Source organism: Typopeltis vanoorti, chromosome 6 (genome assembly GCF_054136105.1).
Source record: "Typopeltis vanoorti isolate ZY-2024b chromosome 6, IOZ_Tvanoo_1.0, whole genome shotgun sequence".
NCBI classification, from domain to species: domain Eukaryota; kingdom Metazoa; phylum Arthropoda; class Arachnida; order Uropygi; family Thelyphonidae; genus Typopeltis; species Typopeltis vanoorti.
The window spans coordinates 156,008,974-156,031,240 of NC_143554.1; the positions used below are offsets into that span (position 1 = coordinate 156,008,974).

The window sequence follows — 22,267 nt, forward strand, 5'->3', positions numbered from 1 at the left end:
AATTATTCTTCTTTCAGCCATAATATCTAGAAAAAAGCAGTGAATGTGAAAAATCAAAGATGAAAAGAAAAAAAGCATTTCCCTCAATATAAAATTACAGGCTAGGCAGTTAGAAAAAACATCAGATTGATATAGGTGCTTCTCTAAACTTAGTGACTTCTACTATAACAACAATTATAATTGTAACTTCTTGTTGAATAAAAGTTCAGTACTGTTCCATTCGTGTTCATACATTTCTCTATTTATGTAAGGTTAAAACGATTCCTTTTAGTGCTGTTTTGTTCAGCACTGTAAATTCTAAAAACATATCCTGAGCATTCAGATTTCAGAACTCAGATCTAAGTGTACTTCCATAACATTAGACTGCCAAAATAAAAGTCATATATGGTTTGATTCCAGCTATTGACTAGAGCAAACATTCTTGAGACCTTTTGTAAACCAGTTCCAAGTCAGTAAATATTTAAAACAGGAAAATAGGATTTAATCCCCCAGAAACTTGTGTGTTTAAATCTATAACTCAGTTCTATCAACTATAGAACTCATACTACTACTTCAGAAAATACCAAGGTCAGAGATAAGAACACAGGATGTAGCAAATGTCTGCTATATTGTTGCCTCCCTACAACTGCCTACTACTTTTCAAAAATTACAGCTAAAAGAGTTTGCATACTCCCATGAGATATAAAATGGCATTAGCTGATTTTTCTTATTTTAAAATATAAAATTTAATTAGTTAATGCCTTTTCCTCAAGCCTTTTTATTAGTTTATAAAATTAAAAGAATTCAATAAAATATAATTCAAATTGCTATGGGCACCTCCATCGAGTCAGAAGACTCAACTCACGAGATGCAATCTCTCATACCTCTCTTTGAATCCATTAACAGACAAAGCACTCACAACTGACTCTGGCAACCCATTCCACTCATTCAAAACACTCCAAGCAAAAAATCTAGTCCTCACTCCCCTACTAACCTGGCCTTTTTTCAACTTCCAGAGATGACTTCTTGTTCTGATCCCTGTAGTCAAGTGCATAAACATTTCTCCCGCATCAATCTTATAAACCTCTTTAAGTAACTTAAATGTTTCTATCATATCCCCTGTTTTTCTCCTATCAACCAACTTCAGCCATCCACACACACCTAGATTGCTTCCTGATTCCCAAGAAACTGAGGGGACCAGATTTGAGCACAGTATTCCAGATGTGAACGTATCAAGCCCTTATAAAGAGGAATAATAACTTCCTTATTTCTATATGTTAATGTGTTCTTCAATAGCCAAGTAATCATATGAGCTACCTTAGCAATATGTCCTCTAAACTTTGACTCTGTCTACCACCACCACTCCTAAATCTCTAGCTTCATCTATTTCCTGGAGTAAAGTGCCATCAATATGATAAACAGCTTGTAATCTATTTTTCCCAAAATGCATAATTTTACATTTTGCCACATCAAACTAACACCCATTATCTTTTAGCCACACTGACAGCCTATTTAAATCATCCTGCAAGCTCTACACATTTCCCTTGATTAACTATTACTCTACTGAATTTTGCATCATAAGCAAACAAGTGAATATTTTCTTTCAGATTATTAGTATATCATTTATGTATAAATTAAACAACAATGATCCCAGCACTAAACCTTGCAGGACACTACTAATCACCAGTTTTTGCCTCGATTCTGCTCCTCCATATACCACTTTTTGATATCTGTCCAGCAGCCACCTTCTCATCCACATAACCATTTGTTCTAATTTGTGTAACAGATTTAAATACAGTATTCTGTCAAATGCCTTTTGAGAGCAAAAATCCAGCAAAATCATTGTGTAGCAATTTCCTTCATCCAACTCACTCTTGCTTTAGTAATATGATTGAATTTCATAATAACGTTACAAGAGTGGTTGATGACGGAAAGGCTGATATTTAAGTTGCAGCACATGGGTTCAGATGTTGGGATAGTGAATTAGATTCAGGATTGGCTATCTTTACTTCAGGAACTGACTACCCTATTCAATCTTTTTACTTGACATCATTGGCTTCATGGTTGTCTTCACACAAATCACTTGCTTCCACCTTAATTGCTTGAGTTTCCTTGAATTTGTGCTTCTGCATGCATGGTGAACAAAGATTCTTCTAGACACCAAAATCAGAGAGTTGCATATGGTGGAGCAATATCAAGAAGGAAGAAGGTTACAAGTAGAGTCCCACAGGGACCAGTACTGGGACCTGTATTGTTTAACATTTATATCAATGACAATGTCAGTGGAATATACTCAGGTGCTTGCAGATGAAGAAGTTAAGAAGGGTTATTAGTAATAGTGCAGATGTGGCAGCCTTGCAAGAGGATGTGAATAAATTGGACAGATGGGTAAATGAATGAAGGTTTCAGTTTAATCCAGCAAAATGTAAAGTCTTGAAGTTTGGAATACATGAATGGAAGGCTGCATACTCTGTAGGAGGTGATGTACTAGAGGAGGTAGGGGGAGGCAACAGTGATGATTGATCATCATGAAATTCTTGATATATACCCTCAAGGTGTGTACAGGATATGATAGTACTACATGAAAAATTTACACCATTACTAACTTCCTATCTACAATTTTCCTCCAAATCAGTCTGTTACCTATCAAGACTCGAATATTATCAGGTCTTATATTTCTGTCTTCTAAGGCACTTTTTACTGTATCAGTCCACCTATATCGTTGTATAAGGGCCCTGATTAGACCACACTTAGACTATTGTTCTCAGATTTGGTCCCCAGGATTTGAAGGGGATAAATTGACTGTGGAAAGGGTACAGAGGTAGATAATGGTGGAATGATGGGAAGGAACGATGACAAGGGGGCCATCGCTTGAAGTTACGAAAGGAGGCTGTGTGCAAGAGGGTGAGGAGTGGTTTCTTTGGGTGGAGGGTGGTTGAACCTTGGAATGCAATGCCTGAGAGTGGGGACGGTTAATGGTTCAAGGAGTGGTATGATAGACTTTGTATTTCCTAATATCCTCGTTTTTAATATGATATTGCCTTTAATGCCATCTGCTTGTGCCCCTAATCTTTCCCAGGACTCTCATATCTGCAGTCTCTAGTCTTTGGTCAAGTGTTTTACTTCTAACCCAGCTCTCAGATCCATAAGTTAAAATTGGTTTAAAAAATTTCTTGTGTACAGCTAATTTAGTGTTTTGGCTAATATAAATTTATTCGGTTGACTTACCATACCATACCAGCTTTGTTGATTCTGTTGTCTTTTCCATATTTAACTTGAAATCTTCACTAAAAAATCGTGCCTAAGTAGCTGAAATGTTATGTTGTTCTATAAGTGTTCTCCATTTAAAATGCAGTTGATATTTTCAATGTTTCTGCCTATTTTCATTGTCTTTGTCTTTTTAATTCTGACCATTATACCATATCTATTACAACAGTTATTCAATTTAGTCAGGGAATCTTGCAGACTTGTAGCGGATTTATTTAGAAGTATAACATCATCCGCATAAAGCAAAGAGCTGACATTAACATCTCCAATTTTGATATCAGGTTTAATACCACTTTCATTCATAATGTGATCCATATAGATAACGAATAAGAGAGGAGATAATGTACATCCTTGAATGACATCAGATTTAACATTAAACCATCTTTATGTACTTCCTTCACTTGTAATTGCTGACTTACAACTCAAATGAGGACTAAGTATTGCTTGACATGATGCCCCATTAACACAATATAACTGTAGCATTTGGAATAGCTTCTCTCTCGGCACCTTGTCATATGCATTTTCCAGATCGACAAAACTTAAATAAAGATCTTTGTTATATTACCATGATTTCTCAACTATCTGTCGTAAAGTGAAAATCTGATCCTGACAGTCTCTATTTGGCCTGAATGCAGCTTGTTCTTCAACAAGCTTCTCTTCCACAATCCTTCTCAACCGTTTCTCAAGTATACTTGCATATATCTTACCAGGAACACTCAGTAATGAAATGCCTCTTAATTCTTACATTCCGTTTTATTTCCCTTTTTATATATGGATACTACAAGAGCTCTACTCCAGTCATCTGGAATTCGTCCCTCTGTCCAGACCTTCTGAACTATGTGGTGCAGCTACTGTAAGACTTTTATACCTACATACCTGAGCATTTCTGGTTGAATATCATCTACTTCTACTGCCTTCCTACATTTCAGGCTTTTGATGACTTTGACTACTTCAAGTATGGATATGTATACCTGACTGCATGCCTGGTCAGTGTTTTTTTTATCACTGTGCTGTCATCACTGCTTGTTTCATTTAGCAGTTTTTCAAAGTAATTACTCATTACTTCAAGGATATCTTTTACTCCTGTTTTCATGTCACCTTTATCATCTCTAATTCCTTTTATAGCACTCTTTCCTCCATTTCTGAGCTTCTTCAACAACCTCCAGAATATCTTGCTACCTTCTTGATATTTATTTTCTTTGTTCTTACCCAAGTCCTCCCATGACTTTTGTTTTGCTAGTTTTACACAGTGTTTAGCTTTCTTACATTTGTCTCTGTATTCTCTAAGAGCACAAATGGCCTTATTTGCCAGGAACATTTGATATGCTTTCTTCTTTTCCTTCACTGCCTCTTTAACTTCTTGTGTCCACCATGGAGTTCTGATTTTTCTATCCTTGCACACAACCTCACCACATGCCTCTGTGGTTGAATCAATCAATGTTTTCTTCAGGGCTTGCTACTGAATCTCCAAGGTTAGGTTCCTGATCTCAAACTCTTTCATTTTTTCTTGAATAATATTTGTGTATTGTAGTCTACAGTTCACATCTGAGAGCTGCTCAACTTTTATTCTCTTTAAAACTTCTTCTTTTCATGTTCTTCTTTTCAATATGAAATTCAATTTTAAACTGCTCAAGACTGAATGGTGATCATTTCCAATTTCAAATCCTCTGTACACTCTGGCGTCCTGCAGCAGCGAGAAAACATCACTATCAACAATAACATAGTCAATGAGACTTTCGTATTCCTTGCCTCTTCTCTCCATGCGAATTTGTGAACATTTTTATGTTGAACATGGTGTTAGTAATAACCAGTCCATGTCCTGAGCAGAAATCCAACAGGTATTTGCCATTATTATTTGCTTTGCTCTTGTCTCCAAATTTTCCCTAAATATTTTTGTATGTATGACAATCATTTCCTACTCTGCTATTTAGATCCCCAACAAGCACCAAATTTTCCATTTTCATTGTGTCGCTTGCTTTCTCTAAAGCTTCAAAACATTCCTCCACTTCTACCTTAGTAGAACCTTCTGTATGACCATAGGCACAAATGAGTCTCATTGTCCAGTTCCCCATTCTCGTATTTGTCCACATCGCTCTACTTGAGACTGCTTGCCATTTAAGATTAGCCCCGTATTTATTGTTGACTACTATGGCTACTCCTTCTTTTCCTTGATTGTCATTGCCTGAATATAACATTTTGTATTTATTGCTCAGAAAGATCTCACCAGTTTTTGTCTTTTTTGTTTCAGTCACCCCTATTGTGTCAATCTGGTACTTATCCAATTCCTCAGCTAGCTCAATTTCTTTGCCATTCAGGCTTCTTATGTTGATATTACCAATCTTGAACTATGGTAATGTTGAGTTCGGGTAAGTTTTAGGATTTGTTCCAGTAGCTGTCTTTTCGCTGTTTTTCCTGGTTCCCTGGCAAAAACAACGGGGGACCTTGTTTAACCGGGCGACGCCTCAGCTAGCATGAAATTCTATCATGTTGTACCATCAATTGAAATTTTTGTTTAAGCCAATAAGAATACAATTTGTCGGCTAAATCCCAAATTGCCAGTCCATCCTCTTCCGTTCAGTATCCAGGTAGATACTAACAGGGTGCCCCATGAGAAGGTGAGGATTTGACATTAGGTCAGAAGCCCTGGTCGGTTCTCTGCATTCCTTTGAAGGCTATGTGGAGTTCTCCTCTCAGTTATCTAGCTTTGACCCTTAAGCACCCTGTGATGATTGATAGAAACCTGAAATTCAGGCAACATATTGCAAAGGTGTTGAAGGTAACCCAGAGGATTGCTGCAATAGTGAGAAGGATGCTGACCTGCAGAGATAAAAGAGTTATCGTTCCATCGTATAAAGTCCTGATCAGACCAAGCTTGGACTATTGTTCTCAAATTTGGTCCACAGGATTTGAAGGGGATAAATTAGCTGTGGAAAGGGTACAGATGCAGATAACAAAGATGGTTTCAGGACTGGACAATGCTAGTTATTATGAGGATCGGCTGAGAGAATGTGGATTGCAAAGTTTGATAGATAGAAGGAGGAGAGGTGATATGATTGAGGCTTTTAAACTGTTGAATAGTAGTTACAGGGTTGAAACTGGGAAGTTCTTTTACTTGTTGGAACAGGGGTAAGGACCAAAAACAAGGGGCTATCCCTGAAAACTATAAAGGAATCTGTGAATAAGAAGGTGAGGAGTGGATTCTTTGCATTTAGGGTTGAACTGTGGAATGCACTATCTGTGCATTTCACAGTTCGTGCTCTCACCACATACAGTGCTGAGAGCACAAACAGTCAATGAGTTCAAGGAGTGCTATGATAGACTGTGTTTTCTAGAAAAGACATCTGTGATGAGTCTTTCGACTCCATGGAAATCTGAATAATAATAATAACTGTTCTTGTTCCTGATATTTCTGGCATTAGTATATAGAAACCACAGCATTCCTTTAGGTCCCAGTCCATCTTTACTTCCTGAACTGACTACCGAATTCAATATTTTTGCTTGACTTCACTGGTTTCATGGTTGTCTTCACACAAATCATTTGCTTCCACCTTAATTGCTTAAGTTTCCCTGAATTTGTGTTTCAGCATGCTTGGTGAGCAAAGCTTCTTCTAGACACCTAACACCAAAATTAATTTTTACAAGCAGTCAATCAGCATTGTACAAATCCTTCTGTCCATCAAACACAGACCACAGATCGAAAAATCCTATATCATTCCTTCTCCACAATCTATGTATAGACTCTGGCTATCAAAGCCCTCCTCCTCAGTTCTTCTCTATCACAGAGTGGTAGGAAACTTAAAATCTTCACCTTCTAGTTTTTCAGTTTTGCATCTTCTAACTACTGCTTTACATCTTCCCTCATAGAATACTTCTCACTTCTCAAATCATTTGTACCTACCAAGATAATCATTTCCTTCAACTTACCTTTCTGCATCCGGATTGCACAGCTAATATCGTGAATTTTTGCACTCAGAAAACACAATTTTGTCACTTTCACTAAGTACTCCCCTGATCATTGAGTCTCTGTACATAATTCTCTCCTTAACTTGTTTTTCCTGTTTGTTTGGTAGGTCTTTATTATTCCTTTGGACCACCTGCTTTCTCTTTTCAGCCCCACTAATCTCTTGCCACTTCTTCAAGTATGCAATTCTTTTATTAATGTCTGCTTTCATTCTCCTCAATTTCCATGGCTGCACATTCAACCTTAATAACATTATTCTCCATCCTACCATCTTCACTGCCCACTCTACTAATATTGGCTGCATTCTCATCACCTAAGAGACACTAAGTTTTGAAACACTTAATACACACTCTCTCTCTCTCCATTTTCAATTTCCTTAACATAACCTTTAATTTTCTCAATGAATACACTGCAATGAATAAAATCCCGCAAATTAAAATCACCTGACAATGTGGCCTTTGCTGCCATTGTTTGTCCATGCATTGGTGTCATGCCAACAATATCATATATATATATATATATATATATATTATATATATATATACATAAAATTTACTTACAAGTTAGCTACCTCAGTCAGTCCCACACCCGTTAAAAACTAACACTGCAATAAGTTAACCCAGCATTTCCCAAATGGTGGGCACCGGGTCACGAAAGCTAAATGCCGGGTCCCCTAAAAAAACTCTTGAAAACCTAGGTGTTTCATTTTTGGGTTTTCTTTTTTTTCATGAAACTCTAAAATACAAGTAAATAGGTTTAATAGGGTCTAATGAATAAATAATTTAATTAATACAGACGAAAAATGAGCTCCGTCACCATCCGTGTTGCCATTTCACAGTCCCATTTTTTATAAAAATGTCCCGAGTTAATTCTAAAAGTCCCACTTTTTTAAGTATCCTTCAGGAAAAATGGATAAACGGATTTTATCTCATTTTTAGTACTAATTTCTATTACAATATTGATAATAATAAATTTTATTTATTTATTATTTATAATAATAATCATTAGTATTATAATAACTAATAGTAACTAATGGCGATGTTCTTTTTTTCCATGCTTCTGTTATAATAGTATCTTACTTGATCAATACTTTGCATTATAATTTTTATCATTTTCTACCCCTATAATGCTGTAACGTAAGTGCAGTATTAATGATGATAATACAGAAGAGAATTTCCTTTCATTAAAAGTGTAGATGAAAATGTGGAATGAACTTTATGTAACTGAAAATTTTTCATTTCGCATGGTGGTCGGTCAGACGTAGTCAACCAAGTGAAAACGAAAAAACATAAAGCTGCTGTTCGAAGTAAGGCTTCCAACTGTAGTATAAGTAATTTTTTAATTGTGAAAACCAAGACTGAAAGGGAAAAAGAGTTATCACTGGCAGCGCAGGAAGCAACCTTTGCATATCACACAGCGGTGCATAACCACAGCTTTAACTCCATGAACTGCACAGCAACCATCGCGAAAAAAAATTTTCAACGATAAATTTGGGTGTTCGCAAACAAAGTGCAAAGCAATAATAACCAATGTTATTGCACTCCTCCTCCTCAACTGATATAAAACGAAAAGAAGTTCGTTTATCAGTACTAATCGATTCATCAAACCAGTTTGACATGAAATTAGTGCCTCTGATCATTAGATACTAACATCCAGAAAAAAATGTGAAGGTGAATGTGTTGCAATTCGTTAATTTTATTATTATTAAGGGCGATGCCAAGGAGTGCTTAGACTCATTGAGGGAGGCCCTAAACATCATGTCCATCACAGCTATTCGACATTCACACAGTATCTATCATACTTTGCCTTGAACTCATTTACTGTCATAGCACCCACAACAGACTCTGACAGCTTATTCCACTCATTCACCACTCTAAAAGTAAAAAAACCCAGCTCTAATACCCTTACTAACCACACTCTTGCCCAGCTTCCATGGATGTCCCTTAGTCCTCACATCACCAGTCCTGTTCTCAAAAATATCCTCCGAATTAATCCTATAGAAATCCTTCAGCAACTTGAATGTCTCAATCATATCTCCCCTTTTCTGCCTATCAACCAATTTCTGCAACCCACAAATCTTCAACCTGCTTTCATAAGGTTCATTCCATAGACTTGCTATCATCTTGGTCACTCGCCTCTGGATCCCTCCCCATCAAGAAGAAACCTATGTGACCAGATCTGGGCACAGTAGTTGAGATGGGGTCTTATCAAGGCTTGATACAGAGGAACAATAACTTGCTTATCTCTGCTCGTCAAGTATTCTTCAGCATCCAAGTGATTTGATGAGCTGATTTAGCCACTTCTGCAATGTGCCCAGTGGTGAGCTATAAGGGGCTCGCCCGAGTCCTTTGTTAATTTTTTCTCAAATTTGCGAGTCCCTTGTACTTCTTGTTTACTTTATTTTGTCAAAAAAAAAAACATAATTGTTTGAAATATATTGATCATTTGAAATATATTAATCAACAGTCCACACGGTTAGCCTAGTGGCTTTGCGCTTTGCAACCATATGCCTGGGGAAGAAGTGTCCTAGGTTCAAATCCTGTCGATGATGTGAGGAGCTTCCTCAACCACAGCCAAGTTAGCCGGTCTTGGGCGTGGACAGCAGGGGTTTTATTCTGCCAGTTTATCTGGGGTTTTTCATCCCGCAAGCAGGCAAACTGGACCCGTGAACATACAGGTTACAGTCATAGAAATACGGCAAGGAAGGCAATGGAAAAACCTCCTTGCATCATTATCTCCCTAGTAATGAGCTGCAACCCTCTCAAAGAGAGGAAGCCACAGGATCAGATTAAGCAACAGTCTCATACAGTAACCTAACAAAGTGATTTTATTAAATAAAATATTCTAGTTACTGTTGCTACCATTTTACAAATAAGAATTCACTTTTGGTAATCACATATAAATAAATAGGACTATAAAATAATGCCCCTTGATTGGTAATGTTGATTATAATGTAAGTATAAAAACAAAAGAGAAATATAACGTATTTCAATATCATTGTGTTTGGATAATATTTATTTATTATTTATAGATTGTTTGTCATAAAAACTTCTATCGCAAACAAAACAAATTTATTTTATTTATAAAAAATGTGGACTATTGCATATGTGCGATTACAAAAGATTGTATTTTTATTATATTTTGATAGTTAAAAAATGTTTTTCTTATGTATGATAAATTAACACAGATGATTGTGTGCAAATATTTCATGTTTAGATCATTAAATATTTGTTTAAAAATGATAGCCTTTACAGGTTGTTTGTTCCCTCATACTTTTTGATTAAGGAGTACACAAGCTGTATTAATAAAAGTTTTTGTGTGAAACACGGCTTTTTTTTTGCTCAACAATATGAGTCCTTTGTTAAAATTTCCATCGCTCACCACTGAATGTGCTCCCTAAACTTCAATTCCCTATCCACCAACACTCCCAAGTCCCTGGCCTCATCAATCTCCTGGAGTACAGTTCCACCAATGTGGTATACTGCTGCTAATCTTTTCACCCCAAAATGCATAACCCACATTAAATGCATAGCATTTTGCCACATTAAATTGACATCCATTCTCCTTAGCCTAGACCTCCAATCTATCCAAATCATCCTGCAAAATTTTGACATCTTCTGCATTCACTATTGCCCTACTCAACTTTGCATCATCAGCGAACAAATAAACCGTTCCTCTCAGTTCCTTCCATATATCGTTAATGAACAAATTAAACAGCAGTGGCCCAAGAATAGAACCCTGGGACACACCACTAGTCACAGGCAATCTTTTAGACTCTACTCCTGAGTAAACTACTCTCTGGTATCTCTCCATCAACCACCCTCCTATCCATCTCACCAACCCTATATCCATTCCCATATGTTGCAGCTTACAGTTTAGAATTCCATGTGGTATCCTATCAAAGGCATTAGCCAGGTCCAGCAGTATCACTGTAAACCCATTACCCCTATCCAATCTAATTTAGATAGTGAAACTTCAGAACTTTTATTTTCTTATGTGTTGAAAGTGTTACAGAAGTTAGATCTCCTGAAAAAGGTTATTGCTATATTAGTAGATAATACAAATACAAACTTTGGTGGAAAGAATAATCTGTACTTCAAAATGCATGAAAACACTGTGAACAATTTGATAAGTAAGCAGTCTGCACAGCATTATGTATCACATGTGCAAGGCAAACAATTCCAATTAAATTGTTCACAGTGTTTTCTTGCAATTTGAAGCACAGATTATTATTATTATTATTATTTCGGGCGACTCCAGGAGTCCTTAGACTCATCGAGGGAGGCCCTAAACATCATGTCCACACAACTATATGATTACATTCTCACAGTATCTATCATACCTTTCCTTGAACACCGTCATAGCACCCACAACAGACTCTGGCAGCTTATGCCACTCATTTACCACTCTAAAAGTAAAGAACCCAGCTCTAACACCCCTGCTAACCACACTCTTGCCCAGCTTCCATAGGTGTCCCCTAGTTCTCCCACCACCAGTCCTGATCTCAAAAATATCCTCTGACTTAATCCTATAGAATCCCTTTAGCAATTTGAATTCTTAATCATATCTCTCCTTTTCCGCCTATCAACTAGTTTCTGCAACCCACAAATCTTCAACCTGTTCTCATATGGTTCATTCCATAGACCTGTTATCATCTTAGTCACTCGCCTCTGGATCCTCTCCACCTCCTCCCCATCAAGAAGGAACCGAGGTGACCAAATCTGGGCACAGTAGTCGAGATGAGGTCTTATCAAGGCTTGGTACAGAGGTACAATAACTTGCTTGTCTCTGCTCGTCAAGGTATTTTTCAACAACCAAGTGAATTGATGAGCTGATTTAGCTACTTTTGCAATGTGCCCCCTAAACTTCATCTCCCTATCCACCAACACTCCCAAGTCCCTAGCCTCATCAATCTCTTGGAGTACAGTTCCACCAATGTGGTATACTGCTGCTAATCTGTTCACCCCAAAATGCATAACCTTACATTTTGTCACATTAAATTGACATCCATTCTCCTTAGCCCAGAACTCCAATCTATCTAAGTCATCCTGCAAGACTTTGACATCTTATGCATTCACTATTGCCCTACCCAACTTTGCATCATCAGTAAACAAATGAATTGTTCCACTTAGATCCTTCCCTATATCATTAATGAACAGATTAAACAGCAGTGGTCCAAGAACAGAACCCTGCAGCACACCACTAGTCACAGGCCGTCTTTTGGACTCTACTCCTGAATAAACTACTCTTTGATATCTCTCCATCAACCAACCACCTATCCATCTCACCAACCCTTACGTGTTGCAGGTTACTAATCCGTAAACTACAACAGGTAAACCTGTTGTAGTTTACGGATTAGTATTCCATGTGGTATCCTGTCAAACGCCGTTGCCAGGTCCAGCAGTATCACTGTAAACCCATTTCCCTTATCCAGTTCAGCCGTCACCTTGTTATAAAACTTGAGCAAGTTACTGAAGCATGATCTACCCTTCACAAAGCCATGCTGTCCTCTGTACAGTATCTCATTTTCATCAATCCATTCCTGTAGTTTTCCCTTGACTACTTTCTCCAAGACCTTGACAACGATTCCTGATATGCTGATTGGTCAGTAATTTGCAACCGTAGTCTTGGATCCTCCTTTATGCAGTGAAACTATTCCCCCCCTCTTTCCACACCTTTAGGACTAAACCAGACCTGAGACTCAGATTAAACAACATGGTCAAAGGCACTGATAAATCCTTAGCCGCTTCACGCAAGACCCTTGCCGGTATACCATCCTATCCCACAGATGTGTTCACATTAAGGTTCTGTAATAGACTAGTCACCTCCACTTCATTCATCACAATTCCCATATAAACTAATGGTTCCTTCATTTTTTCAATGTCACCACCTGGATGATATGCTTTTGCAAAGTGCGCACTCAGTAACTCCACTATATCGACTGATTCAGTGACCTCCTTACCATTGTCATTCCTTAAAATCATTTTGCCGTGTACAGTTTTTTTCTTGCTTGCAGCATACTGAAAGAACTGTTTGGGATTCTCTTTTGCTTGCATAGCTAGTTTCCTTTCATAATCCGCTTTTGTTTTTTTACCACACTCGTTACCTTTCTGGCCTGCACTTTATACCGTTCATGTGCCTGCAGGTCACCCCTTTCTTTAAATTCCCTCCACAGTTGTTTCTTTTTTTGCAGCTCCAGCTTAATGGTGTTATTTATTCATTTAACCCCTACTATAGGAATACAATCAGCCATGACCTCCTGTAAATGCTCCTTGACCACTTCCAATGCTCTATCGACATCCAGCCCTTGCAGTTGTACATGCCATGGCACTGATCCAAGCAATCTCCTAAGCTTGTCATACTTGCAGCATGGTAATTCCACATATACCCTGTCTTAATCAAAAATTCCACACCTTTAGCCACCTCCCAGGTCAAGACCTTATGATCACTCTCACCAATAGGTGGCAACATGGTCATATTCATTACAGTCAAATTCTGAGATGCTATTACCAGGTCAAGCACTCTCACACCCCTAGTATTTTCAATTACATGCTGTCTCAGATAGTTATTCATTAATAATTGAATAAAATCCTTTTCCTTCCTCACATGTGTCCTCTCCTCCTTCCAATCAATGTTACCATAGTTGAAATCCCCCATAATAATTACCCTCCTTCCACTCATTTCATTAATTTGTTTATGCATACTATCTCCACCATTTATTCCATCACCTGGTCTATAGCAGCACCCAACTGTATATTTTATTCTGCCAGTCTCAATCTCCCACCAAATAGCCTCAGATGAGCTCCTTTCACTATCCTGCGATACAACTTCAATTCTCCTTGGCTGCAGTTCATCAGCTATCATCAATAACACCCCTCCCCCCATTTTATTTTCTCTGTCCCTCCTAAACACACTATAACCTACACATTCTATCCCACTAACTATATCATCTTCCATCAGCCATGTTCCACTAATGCCAATAACCTGTGTCCAGGAAGAGCCAATCAAGGCCAAAAATTCTTCCTTCTTGTTCCTAATACTCCTGGCATTAGTATACATGAAATGCAGTGATCTCTTAGTCCCACCCCTATCTTGATGAATTATTCTAAATGTCCCATTCCCATTTTTTGTCCTTAGTGCTGGCTCAGGTACATTATATACATTCTTACACTCAACTGTCTCACTGATGTCTGCATATCCACTCTCCCCCCCCTCCTTGGTAGTTCTAGTTTCCCTGGTTCTGCACATCCATTTTCACTTCATTCAGCAACACTTTTTCCAATCTCTGCACACCAAGTCCATTCAAATGCAGGCCATCCATCTTGTATAAGTCCTTTCGCCTATCAAACTCATTCCACACCACATCGTCTGCATAACCTGCGCATAATGTCATTTGCTATTATGGCCCTCCTTCTAAACTCCTCTCTGTCATACCGCAGCAACAGACTAACCATTCTAACTCTGTCACTCTTTTCTTTCGCAACCTTTAACAATACTTTCAAGTCCTCTCTCATAAAAAATTTATCACCTTTCAATTCATTCGTACCTGCCACAATTATTAATTCTTTCACCCTCTGTTTTTGCACTCTAATACTCTCACTTACATCTTTAAATTTTGCACCCGGTAAGTACGATTTAGTTTTTCTTTCCCTTTCTCTTCTTTCCACCAAAGTTTGTATTATCTGCTAATATAGCAATAACTTTTTTTCAGGAGATCTAACTTCTGTTAGAATCTCCTGAAAAATTTCCCTACATTAAAGTCATATTTTCTTTCTATTGACAAATGTCCTATCGGTCTCAAAAATTTCTTTGAGACCGATAGGACATTACAATAGGACACAACTTCAAATTACACTCCTGCATTTCCTTGCCAGCCAGTTAAAAACCTTTTATGATACCATTAAATGTATTGAAAAGCACAATATAACAGTAATTGAAGTGAAGGATGAAACATACAATCTGGTGGAAAGGTTAAATTGTAGGAAGGCAGAAAAGTTTCTTATAACTACTGTGAGAAAACAGCTGCAAGTTTCTACTGCACCTGTATTGAATATATTCAGGAGTGGTGTACACCATTTCTCACACCTCTTCAGTCTATGGATTGGATTAATTTGAAGGGAAAGGATCCTGTGACTTGGAAGAACATACAAGAAAGCTACGTATTCATGCAGACAATGTCACCAAGTTTTACTGTGAATGAAGAGGACTTATTTGATGAGTTTGTATGTGTGAAAAAATATTGCGAAAGCAAATTTAAAGTGTGGAGTGAACATAAGGATCAAAATGTCAGTGATAAATGGTGCTAAATGTTTGCTCATTTTATAAAGTATAAATTCTGTGTATTAAATGCCTAGTTAGTTTCTGTTTAGCACTGCCAGGAACTAATGCAGCTGTTGAACGTGTTTTTTCATTAATAAATGCACTCTGAACAGATGAAAAAAACACTCTTAAAATTGAGACAGTAAAAGCTTTAATCATTGTAAAGGAATATTTTAAGAATTTCTCTTCTCCTGAGTTTTATGATCAAATATCAAAAGAAAAAAAAAATTCTTGAACAGGTCCATAAATCTGATAAATATTTTTCTAATTAAATATGTTTGTGATTAATAATCCTCTTTTAAAGTGGATTTAATGTTAATGTATGTTTATAGAAGTATTTAATTTAAAGCTATAGAGTCATTATTGAGATGGCTAAAGATCGCGATAAGTGGAGAACCTTTCTTCTTAGTGGACTCAACCCATTACCAATCGGATGAGATGGGATGAATTTAAAGTGCAACATATATAATAGTTTTATTTTTGGTTTTCTTAATTTTTAACATGTCCAGTTTTTTTACAAAATGTCCCAGGGTTTTTTAAGTAAAAATTTCAGAACGTCCCAGATTTTAGTAAAACATTATGTGAACCCTACTCTTGACACACCTTTCCACTCCTCAAATGTTAAACTAGCCGAAACACTCTTAAAAAAAACTTAAACTACCCCTTCTAATGGCATACACTTCAGCCACAAGAAATGACGATGCAACACTTTCAAAGAAGTCCCACAGTCCTCTGTCCATAAAATACCAATAAAAATGAGGTTAAATGACAGATGGGATAACTTGACAATAAACACACTTCTCAGCATCTAGATCAGGATGGCAATGAAATTTCTTTTACTCGCATGCAGCACCATTCAGGAAACTGAAGGAGACTTCAAGAGAGATCGACTAAGCTTGACGATTCAGCTCATGAAAACGTGGCACACTTGTGAAGCGTGTTTCGACAATTCTTCATTACTTATTCTTTCATTTGTCACTTCGCAAAGACCTGGCAAGTAACAAATGACATCATTATATAATAATTAAAAACACAAAGTACTTAAACAGTTGAACTGCAACTAGCACTCATTTGCAAGACTCATTGGGTGTTTGTTTTCCCTCCTGATCGAAATCAGAAAATTATAATTCTCATTCCCTCCTTGCATGACATTATGCTAAAAAAAAAAACTGATTGATCCTTGTATTTCGATAGTCATTCTGTTTCAATATAAGACTGCATTCTTATATACCACTCACTGGTACAAGTCGGCCAAAAAAAAAAAAAAAAAATTTGCATTAGTTCACTAGCCACTCAAAAATAAAAGCAGAAACTAATCCCACAGTCGAATCAGAAGACACACAGCAAGAAGTACGCACTGTCTCACACAAAGCCAATCAAAACAATGCTTCAAACTCATTAACATGTCCACATCCTTCACCACACTCTCAGGCAAGGCATTCCACTCACTGGTTAACCACTTTCCATTCAAAGTATATGCTCCTTACTGTCTCAATCTTATACCTAGACTGAACAGTATAATGTCAATGCTATTAAACAGAGAGGAGTACAGTTCTGTAAAGAACTAATAAATATCTTCAGTATAATTCTAGCTACATTCAGTATTCCATCTCAATGGAGAGAAGGCCTGATAATGCCAATACTCAAAATAGAAAATTTGAACAACCCAAAAAAAATAAGGAATCGCACTACTCCTCACCACCCTAAAAATGCTTCTAAATCAAAGTGAACCACATGCAACACCTCTAGCAAAATGCATATGCAAAATCAAGAAAGTTTCTTGAAAAAACAAGTATGTCAAATACATCCACTGTCTTGGAAGGCTGCTAGAAGGACAAGAGATTCCTTTGATCTTAAACTTCAGAGATTTCCCCAAAGCCTTTGATTTGATCAACAAAGATGTTCAAAATTCTCAGTTATGGTACCTTTAAAGCACTACAGCAGAATTATAACAGAATTACCACACAAGAGTAACAGTTAATAGAGAGATGTCTGAGAGCTTTCCTACTTTCACTTGTGTTCTTCAGGGACTCCCTTTGGTATCATATCTTTTTGTATCTTTTTGTTATTACCCTTGACTACAATTTCAGGCTCACAGGAAATTGCTACATGATAACTCTTGAAGCTCTGGCAGACGATGAGTCTCTGCTTTTGAATGTTTTGCTAATTGACTGACCTTCAAACTTCCTAAAACCACTTACAGATAAATAATCTATGTAAAAACTATTCAGGAAAAGACTGGCAGTTAGCAGTAGTAAAACTAAAATCCTTAAAACGAGAATAGAAGGAAACAAGCTAATTAACCACACTCCTGAAGAGGTAAAAGATTTTCAGTACCTTAGTTTCTACATTCACGTTTTCACTTTTTTTTTTTTACAAAAAAAACAAATTATCAGTCAAGCCATATAGACTTATGGTTCTCAGAAAGAGATTATAAGTGAGCAATTAGCCATTGTCAGCCTTGGGAGACAACATGCCTTTGATCAATATTAGCATATACAGAGAAAGAGCCCATTCTTAATACTGTCACTCTTGAAGAAAGCAGCAAAGACCTCTAACAGACACAATTCAAAAAAGTCAGCTGAGGTGGCTGAGAGACATACTTAGAGATCCACCTGTGTTCAGTGGACATAGAATAAGGCCAAGAAAACAGTTTTGGAAACACATACGCAAATTATTTTTGAAGATGAGACTCATTAACCATCATTTACCAGCTGGTACATAACAGAGCAACTATGCTCACCTTCATTTAATAGACTTTACTGCATGAATTGTTATATACATATCTCTGAATACATTTCCCTATTCATGATTGAATTAATTGTGTATGTAGTGTAAAATATTACCACAATGTTTATAACTGTGGTTATTACATGTGTTTGTTTAGTCATGAAGATTTCATCAATTAACACCTCCTCAGAAGTTTATAATCTTCTATCATATTACCCCTCTTTCTCCTGTCCACCAGTATCTGCAGTTCACATATCGCAATATACACTCGTAACCTACGTTCTGTAATTTCAGTATCACTACTGTAACTGTTCTTTGCAGCCATTCTACAGCTTCTTTATCCTCTTAACTTGGATCAAATCTGCATGCAGCAGTGCAGCTAAGGTCAATATTAAGGTCTTGTAAAGAGGCAACATAACTTCCTTATTCTTACATGTCAATGTTCATTTCAACATTGCAATTATCCTCTAAGTTTTATTTGTAATTTCTGCTAAGCGAAATTACAAATAAACCCTTGAACATCAACTTCCTATCCACCATAACTCCAAGATCTCTAACTTCATCAGCATAATTAAAAGTAATGGAATGCACAAAGGATGAGACAGGTAGGAATGAAAATCAGTCAGGATCAGGGAAATGGGAGTGGTATAATGAAAGGTGTTGACAGTGCTGCCAGCTGGTGAGAGTGATCATGAGGTACTTGTTTGGGAAGTGATGAAACAAGAAAAGTTCACTGACAAAAATGGATACATGTGAAAGTATAAAGCAGGTGGTTATAGAAGTTGTTGGTGGTTACAGGAAGCTAGAATAGAGAATATTGGTGCTGGTAGAATGGCCTCAAAGACACAGGGATTATTATGTTTACACAAATGTAAGGAGTAATCAAAACAAGAGAGATAAGTTTGTTGCACATTGATTGGATGCCAAAAGATAATTAGAATAATTGGAATATGAAACTTGGTTGTATGTGTCAGGAAAAGAAATAGAAGGATATATAATTTTCTGGGACAGAAATGTGAAAAGAGAAGGGGGGGGGGGAATGATGTTAATGACTAAAAGGAATTGTCCACAAAGTGTGGAAGTTGATAGTGCATACATAGATTTTGAATCTGTGTGAAGTTGAAATAAACAGGCTAGCATATCTGATAGCATGCTGTTATAGGCCAGGGAATGCAGAGAATACTGATTGTGAAATGTTTAGACAAATTAGTTGGGCATGTAAAAAGATGATGATCCAGATGGGAGACTTTAATTACAGGGATATAATGTATGGGAACAAGGAGAGAGAGTTTGTTGAATTTCTGAGAGATAAATATTTAAACAGCATGTGACTGAAGCAACTAGAGCAGTGTTTCTCAAACTTTTTTCGACTGCGGAACTCTTCAAGAATCCTAAAATTTTCACAGAACACCTTGGTTATTTTGCAATGTATAAATTAATAATTAATTGGTAATTTAGCTGATTTTTATTATTAATCAATAATTGATAATTAATAAATAATTAAACATCAATTAAACCATAATTAAATTAATTTGTGCTGACAAATTCCAGAACTTCTCGCGGAACACCTATTCACCTTCTACGGAACACCAGTGTGCTGGAGAATACTGGTTAAGAACCACTGAACTAGAGGCTTTAATGTTTTGGATTTGGTAATAACGTCACAAGATGAAGTTGTTAATAAAGTGTTGACAATGCTGCCGGCTGGTGAGAGTGATCGTGAGGTACTTGTTTGGGAAGTGATGAAACAAGAAAAGTTCACTGACAAAAATGGATACATGTGCAAGTATAAAGCAGGGGGTTATAGGAAGTTGTTGGTTACCATCAGTACTTTGGGTAATGAGCTGAGTGGAAATGACGCTAACAATGCATGGAAACTCACAAGGCAGTAGTATCTGACAAAAGCAAAGTATAAGTGCATATGAGGGTTAAGCAAATAAATACAGTAGGATTGAAATGAATGAATAGTGAAATCAAACATTCTGTGCTGGAAAAGAAAATGCAATGGAGGAGATACAAGACAGTTGGTGGAGAAGAGTGTAAAGTGCAGGCTAGAAAGGTGACAAGCATGGTAAAGAAAGAAAAGGTACAGTATGAGAGCAGATTGGCTGGTCAGGCCAAGGTTAACTCAAGGGAATTTTTCTGTTATATGGCAAGCAAGAGAAACAATAATTGAAATGTGTTATGCATCACTTGACCAAGTGACAAACATCAATTTGTTTTTTCCAAAAACAAATTGATGTTTTTGGGAAAAAGCTTTAAACTTGACTGTCTCATTAAAAATCGAGTTACTGTTAGTTGGAACTAATTTTTGGCTTGTTAGTTAAAAATATTATCCGAAATGCTTGTGTGCAAGAACAAAGGCAATAAAAATAAATACTTTAGCTGTTACATCAAAAAAGTCACATTTATACTAATGTCACTTGGTCATGTTTTGTAAAATTTGACAAAATTTTTTGGTTTTTTTGTAAAAAAACTGTGAAAATATAGACTCCTGCTCGGTCTCGATTATTTTATAGGTAGGTCACATAGTTATACCTCAGATGGCAAAAATTCAAAACATCAATTTGGCGCTTGGTCAAGTGATGCATAATGCAGTCCAATTATGGCAGGCTGACACTAGTGGATAGTCATGGAAGCAGAATAACAGTTGCAAAGGATAGAGAGTAGAATTATTGAACAAAACTACTGGCATAAATGATGCAGTGCAATATATAGAAGGAAAGCAAGTATCAGGAGAATTGGAAGTAAAAGAATCAGAAGTGTTCCAGGTGTTTGCTGGGCTAGATGTTTGTTAATAAAGCTGTGGGAATGGATGACATATCACCATGAATTCTTAAGGAATGTGCACCACAATTGTCTATACCTTGACCTGGTTATTTAATGCAAGTCTTGCGGTGGGAAGAGTTTCTGAAGAGTGAGAAAAAGGCAAAACAGTACCATTCCACAAGCATGGTTCTAGTGACCAATTATTGACCAGTCTGTATAACTGTAGTTGTGGTCAAGATGTTGGAGACTGGTTAGGAATAGAATATAGGATTGGGTTCATGGAGATAGCATTCTTCATTGTCAACATGGATTTGTAAAGGATAGGTAACTGTTTTAGCAATTTACTTGCATTTTATGAGTAATGGGTGTGTTAGATAAGGGAGAATCATATACAGTGATATTCTTGGATTTTGCGAAAGCGTTTGATAGATTACCACATAGATAAGTTCAAGTACAAGCTGCAGAGGATGGGAATGGATAGTATATTGGTTAGATGGATTTGACATTGGCGTCGATATTAACGAAATGACCATTTGAAAGGAAAGAGCACGATTTTCGAAATGGAATAATTCAAAATGTACTGATGAGCCCCCAGTTTTTTTTTAGTTGCGCTGTTGTAATAACCAAAATGTAAGAAACTGCATGATATACTAATTTTGATATTTTAGATATATTGAAGTCCTTTCAAATAAAAAAAACTGACATATTTGGGAAAGGATTCAACAAGATTTGTGAAAAATTATAACATTAGCTCAGCACGTCCACAACGAAAACTTTATACGAATGAAATACCTTTCCTTAAATCAGACCGTGACTGACTTCATACGGTAACTACGCTACTCCAAGTGAAATCCAAATCAAAACCAAAGTTAAACGGACAAAATAATAGTAAGCACATATTACTACGATTTGTCATTCTGATAGAGAAACAAGTGCACATGTGACAGAAATAGAGGGCGTCGTGGCAACATGCGATAAATGATAATAATGAAAGTTATTATAATAAGAAAATAGAGAACGCTGTTTAACGAGAGAACTTTATCACTAAAGCTTTCATAAAATATATGAAATTTATTAGTTCTTGAAAATAAGATATACATCGAGTAGTTTCACCACACAAAATAAACCGGTGGCTTCATCAGGGTTAAAAACATGGATTCCAAAGATGATTAAATGCTAAAAAACTTATAAGACAAATTGATAAAATTCATTCTAATCAATGCATGCAAAAACACGTGGCAT

At 36.7% G+C, this 22,267-nt stretch overlaps 1 protein-coding gene across 2 annotated transcripts in view; it reads right to left on the bottom strand.

Annotated features, from left to right (window-relative positions):
* The window catches only part of LOC150106127 (TNF receptor-associated factor family protein DDB_G0285149-like), a 246,739-nt gene extending 224,794 nt beyond the window's left edge, over window positions 1–21,945 (bottom strand). For both annotated transcript variants that reach the window (XM_090393876.1, XM_090393875.1), the window contains exon 1: window positions 21,818–21,945. The gene's annotated coding sequence lies outside the window, so the exon portion shown is untranslated. The remainder of the gene's footprint in view (window positions 1–21,817) is intronic.
* Between the last annotated feature and the right edge of the window lie 322 nt (window positions 21,946–22,267).